Below are 6,218 nucleotides of genomic sequence, written 5' to 3'. Positions count from 1 at the left end.
AACTTTGCCTGCCAAAATGGTGATATGCCAAGTACAGACCCCTGGAGCATTCCCCTTATCTCTCCTCATTTCAGTGCCAAAGGATTCACCTGTTAAATATGGAGAAAGAAGAAGGCAGTGATCCTAGGTGATTTTTGTACATAATGTTATTCCAGGCTTTCCTGCAAGCATTTGAAGAGAAGAATCTAAATTTTCCAGCATTTTGACACTTCAACTCTGTGGTTGGTTTTAAAGTGTGACATTTAGGCAAGAATATGTTGTGTTTCAGTTTTTTGTTTTTTTTTCTCGTAGTAAATGAGCACACTCAGTATGTCTCAGTATCGACATATATGCGTTTCCTACACTTTTTGGCCCTAGGGTTGATTTCAATCTTAAAATAGGAAGAATCCACCATAAAGGAGTTTAGCTTTATATTCTAAACAGTGAAATAATCAAACAAATACATACATGTACATATATATATATATATATATATATATGCTAGAGCTAGTATACTAGAGCTTGAAATTACATTTGAAATATGATGTCTGAATAAATAAAAATCAAGGGAAATGTCACTTGAACAGAAAAAAGTTAAGCATCAAGCTTGTCATTTTTTAAAAATTTTTTTTAGCTTAAATATGAAAATAGTATTTATAATCGAGTGGGCCATTTTATTCTAAACATGTGTAAAATGTTATTTCCACCTTTTGTTGGTTCAGAAAAATGTTAATATTTGAAGAAACACTGATTGCTGTGTGCGTGTCTATGTGTGTTTCGTAGTAAAATGTATTCAGACTTCATATATGAACCGTGCTGTTCTTTTTTCTCTTGTGCGGTTTGCAGTGGGAGTATGTTAGAAAACATATTTGTACATCTCTGCAGTCTGTCTCTGCCAACAAGCCCTGCTGAGAATTTTTTTCCTTAGTGCTTGTTTTATTTTAGTGCTTTCTCTCTTGAACTGTCTGGGATGATACAACAGACCTCACAACTAGCACGAAGCCTATGACAGCTCTAACTGCCGTGTGTGTGCGTGCGTGCGTGCGTGCGTGCGTGCGTGTGTGTAAACCAATCGCTTCTCCATGGCTGGGTGCCATATCAACTGAGGTCGCTCCGTGAGGCTGGTTTAAATGAAAGGGAGAATCTTAGTGTGACCTTGTCATGGGGCGCCTCCCAGCCAACTGGGCCACAGTCACTCTGGCTTTTGTGTGTGCGTGCGTGCGTGCGTGCGTGCGTGCGTGCGTGTGTGTAAACCAATCGCTTCTCCATGGCTGGGTGCCATATCAACTGAGGTCGCTCCGTGAGGCTGGTTTAAATGAAAGGGAGAATCTTAGTGTGGCCTTGTCATGGGGCGCCTCCCAGCCAACTGGGCCACAGTCACTCTGGCTTTTACCGCTGGCCTCTGCTCGTCTTTAATAGCTGTTTAGTGCTTTGTCCCTCACTGCGTCCTCTTCCTAAGAGGGCTGCTTTCTTTTTTAAATAAAGTCTTTTGAGGCCAAAGATCTTGAAGGTTTGCTTTAGGAAGAGAAAGCTAAACTCATTATTTAAGCAGGACTTCAGGCAGGGTGCTCACAGAATGGAGGTGAAAGGGTTGTCACTTTGTCATAATCACATTAGTCTGTTCTCTTGTCTAATTTCTCCTAGATGCTGATCAAAAAGTGCTTCTGTGTTGTTATTTTGATGTTCTGTCATCATTTGATCATTACTATATGCTGTTATATGACTAGGGCGGCCGTTCATATATCTACAGCAATTTACTGTCTAGCTGCTATTCTGTCCATCTATCTATCTATCTATCTATCTATCTAGCTTTATATTTATTTATTTATATTTATTTTTCGTTCTAGCTTATCTGTCTGTCTGTCTAGCTATCTACTTGTATATATCTAGGAAATCTATCTATGACTTCTGTCTTTGACTGATAGCTCGCTACCTAGCTACCTAGTTATATGATCTAGCTAATTCTGATTTCTCATCCTGCACAAAGGGGTATAATAATAACATTTTAGAAAATGATGCATGGAAAGCTGTGTCAGAAATTGTTTGTATTCTGGGTGAGCTTGATTCATGCATTGATAATCATTAATCTTATTCATGCATTCTTATTGTGCACTGCTGTGATTTATATACAAATGCTTTTTTCACGAGAATGCTAATTTTAGTGTCAAATAAACAGTTTGATTGTCAAATTAGGGTGACATATGAGTTTTACTGCTGTTACATCTCAATAGCGTTATGGTATCCAGCAGTATGAACGATTACTACGACCAACAAAACAGCCACTCGAAATTCTCCAGAGATAAAATCCCTGTTCGTGTGAATGCACTTTAAGACTAACAAGTCTCCATTTTCTCTGAAAGCACAACTCCCTTTAGGTTGATCTTTTCCTAAACAGTAGGTAAGCCAAGCTTAACTTGTCCCCCTCTATCAACCCCATGAGTAGGTTTCTGGACCCGCACACTGTTTACAGTGAGCAAGTAAGCTGATGGGAAAAGACAGGCTTTGCCTCAGGAAAACAGCTTCTCGCTGGCCTTGTGCTGCCTCTCTCTCCCTCTCTGTGTGTGATGGATGGCCCTCACAGGTCTCAGTCTCACGGTGTGCTGGGTGAGAGTGAATGCTGGGGTGAGCCTCAGTATGGTAGTTTCACACTTACAAGGGTGTGTAGCAGTGTGTGTGAATACGAGAAAGAGAGGTGGTAGATGTGAAGTGCTGGAATGAGCTTACCTTTGTACAATTGGCAAAATATGCATGCAGGTGCATAAAGATGTGCAAATGTTAAGTCTCAGGTAGTGGTCGACAGATATATCGCCAAGGCCGATATATCGGCCGATATTTGGCATTTTTCAAATATCGGCATCGGCCAATAAGTTTTTCTGTTTGGCCGATGCGTTTGAGGCGGGACTTTTATTTTGACGGCACAACAGACTTTTATTTTGACGGCGCTGAGAACGGCAGCACCTGAGCACACACCATCACATTCTCCCTCTTGTTCGCTGTCGTCGTTAACAGTTATGTCTAATACGGATAGAAGTCTGTCTAATAATCCGATAGAACTTTTAAACAAAGGAATTAAAATGTATACAAAAAGTATTATAACGATTGCTTTTATATTGTTAGTAATAGAAAGGCACACATTATAATACTTTCTCGTTTGCCGTCAGCATTCAGCAAATACGCATTTACATCATTTAAACAAATCTTTGAATGGCTAATGAAAATTTAATTTCACAAACCTTGCAAACTATAACTTCCCAGAATACTGTTGTGCTCTGTTGGTTAAAGTTTACTTCCTTTTTAATTATATTTTTTATTAAATATTTATTTATTTTGTGAAAAATACTTTATCATCTAAAGTATAAGTACGTTTATTTTACAAATGTATTTTTTAATCCATTTTCAAATGATTTAAAATTTCTTAAATATTAATTAAAATAAATACAATTATATTGGCTTTATATCAGCCATCGGCCACCCTGCTTTCCAAGATATCGGCATCGACTGTCAAAAAAAACAATATCGGTCGACCACTAGTCTCCAGGGTATGGCTACTACTGTATCTTTTGGTGCTCAGAACTGCAGCTGTTTTATTGTGTAACACTTATATTAGTTGTATCCACACCTGTGCGTTTGTTTCATATGCACAATGGAGCCTTCTTTGTAGCATTACCATATTTTGCAAATGGTATTAGTTTTGTTCTGTTTTAAAATCGTAGCTTTTAACATGCAGATTATAAAATTCACCCATCCAAATGTAAAAGTAATTATCAGTTTGATTAATTACCTCTGCCTTAATTAATGTACTCAGTTCTCCCCTGGACACTTTATGTGAACTCAGTGGCCTTTTTCGATAGTCACTAAATAAAGCAAGATTTCAGTAATTGCTTTAATTTAACTGGGATTATTACAATCTCTTACAAAAGGGTTCTGTGGCAGTGCCATGGTGCAGTATCAGATGGTAATTTGATATAATTTATTATACTGTTTGATACTATGCTCATACACCATGGTATACTACATTCAAAAGTTTAGGGTCGGTATGATTTTTTAAATTTTTTTGAAAGAAGTCTCTTATACACACCAAGGGCAAAAAAAGTAATATTGTCAAATATTATTACATTTTTAAATAAATGTAATTGTTTGTTTGTTATTTTTGTTTTAATATAATTAATATTTAAATTGTAATTTATTCCTGTCTACTTCAGCCAGTCTTCAGTGCCACATGATATTTCAGAAATCAGTCTAAGTTCATGATTTGCTGCTAAACATTATTTATTATTTTGAAAACATTACTTACAATGATAAAACATTACTTACAATGTTGAAAACAGTTGTGCTGCTTGATATTTTTGTAACAATTTAAAAGTCTTTACTGTCACTTCTGATTAATTAAATTAATTCTTGCTCATAAAAGTATTAAATAATACGTTTTAATAATAAGAAGAAAATCTTAATAACCCAAATCTTTTGAATGGTAATGTAAATGGTACTGTAAGGTACTTGTGTTCTTGCCAGGGTTTTCCCATGTTTTATTGTAAAAACATGTTACTTTTTGTAAGGGATACTTTACAACAACATTTTTGTTCTGCAGTTCAGAATACTAATATGTATTAGTGCCTGTCAGGATTCAGAGTGTGCAACCTTTCTGCTAACATCTTTATAAAACTAGAAATGCAAAAGGTAACACTTTATTATAAGGATCAATTCTCACTATTAACTAGTTGCTTATTAGCATGCATATTACTAGCATATTGGCTATTTCTTAGTAATTATTTAGCTCATATTAATGCCTTATTGTGCATGACCATAATGTAGATCGCTTTATCCGACCCCATAACTAAACTTAACAACTAACTATTAATAAGCAGCAAATTAGGAGCTTATTGAGGCAAAAGTCTTAGTTAATAGTAAATATGTGTTCCCTAATCTAAAGTGTTACCATGCAAGACCTGAATCTTGTAAAATGAATAAAAAATGTAATAGATTTTATTATCTAAAATACTTGTATTATCTAAAATCTGGAGTAAAAAAAACCCCAGCTGGCCAGCATTTAGGATTTTATTTTGTTAATTAAAAAAGGTCTTTTAAATCTTGCTTTGAAAATTTGAGTGAAATCACTCAATTCCGTTCAAACCGGCATAAATTATATTATAATTTGCTGGATGCATGGCATCATTTGTCTCTATGGAAACCTATGGCTTTGGCACATTTGCTTCTACATTACTAAATCATTAGATTCATTTGATATAATGAGGGAAATTATTGAACAGCTGAAGGTGCCAGTGTTATTTGAGCCTCACCATCTTCATTCTGTCAGACAGAGGAAAGCATCCTCATGAAAATCAAACTATGCCATCAGAAAAATCATTTTGAAAGTTTACAGCTGTTTTCACGCTTTAGTTTTATGCAGCCATATTGTTTTGTAGTCTTAAAGCCAGTCACTTGCTTAATGTCAACATCAGGATCCATATTGCATGAGCATTATTTTTGTGGTGGAGAGCAACGCAATTTATGAGGGGGATCGTATGATAAAACAACCCTTTATGAAGACAGATCATTGAAACTCAGTTATGAGAGCCCTTGCCACAGTCCCTGACCCCCAACACAAACACACACACACACACACACACACACACACAATCCCTCAAAGCACAAAGAAAGAAAAGAATGCTTTGTTCCATTTGAGCAAACGCTGCTGTGTAAAGCGCGTCTGTCTTCAGAGCGTGTGAAAAGTAAAAGTTGCCTCATCCGCTCTGTGTGGTAATCTGGTCTGATCCCTTGATGGAACACAGATTTTAGATTGTAGAAATGACTATATTTCTCTCACGTTTTCTTCCACCACTTGTCTTCCAGCTTATTCGTCTACTTTTTCATAATTTTTTGTGTTTTCATCTTCAAGGAATATTCTGGATTTAAGCTCCGCCGACTGTCTATTGCTTCTGAAAATACTCAGATTTGTACATCAGTTTGGATATGGGCTGACGCAAATAAGTATTTCTAACATTGAAAAAAATTGACGTTTTTGCATTTCATTTAAATGTGTGAGTCTCAACATGAACACAAATACATAAAGTGTGAGGTGCAGTTAGACTTGTGTCGGTATTCGGTAATGCGGTATATCACGGTAATGAGTATGCACGATATTGTTATCGTGGGCACTTCTAAATACCGTGAATAATTATGTTACAAATTATTCCGAATTTTGAATGCATTTTAAGAATTCTTTTCCCATCAACTGATCA

The 6,218-nt window shown here is 36.1% G+C and overlaps 1 protein-coding gene across 1 annotated transcript in view; it reads left to right on the top strand.

Annotated features, from left to right (window-relative positions):
• LOC107689377 (transmembrane protein 132E-like) overlaps window positions 1–6,218 on the top strand; it is a 104,664-nt gene that overhangs the window by 19,501 nt on the left and 78,945 nt on the right. The gene's annotated exons all lie outside the window — the stretch shown is intronic.

The sequence above is a fragment of the Sinocyclocheilus anshuiensis genome, unplaced genomic scaffold, assembly GCF_001515605.1.
Source record: "Sinocyclocheilus anshuiensis isolate Anshui unplaced genomic scaffold, SAMN03320099.WGS_v1.1 scaffold946, whole genome shotgun sequence".
Lineage (NCBI taxonomy): Eukaryota > Metazoa > Chordata > Actinopteri > Cypriniformes > Cyprinidae > Sinocyclocheilus > Sinocyclocheilus anshuiensis.
The sequence above is the reverse complement of the archived record's forward strand: the minus strand, read 5'-3'. Positions and strand labels throughout refer to the sequence as shown.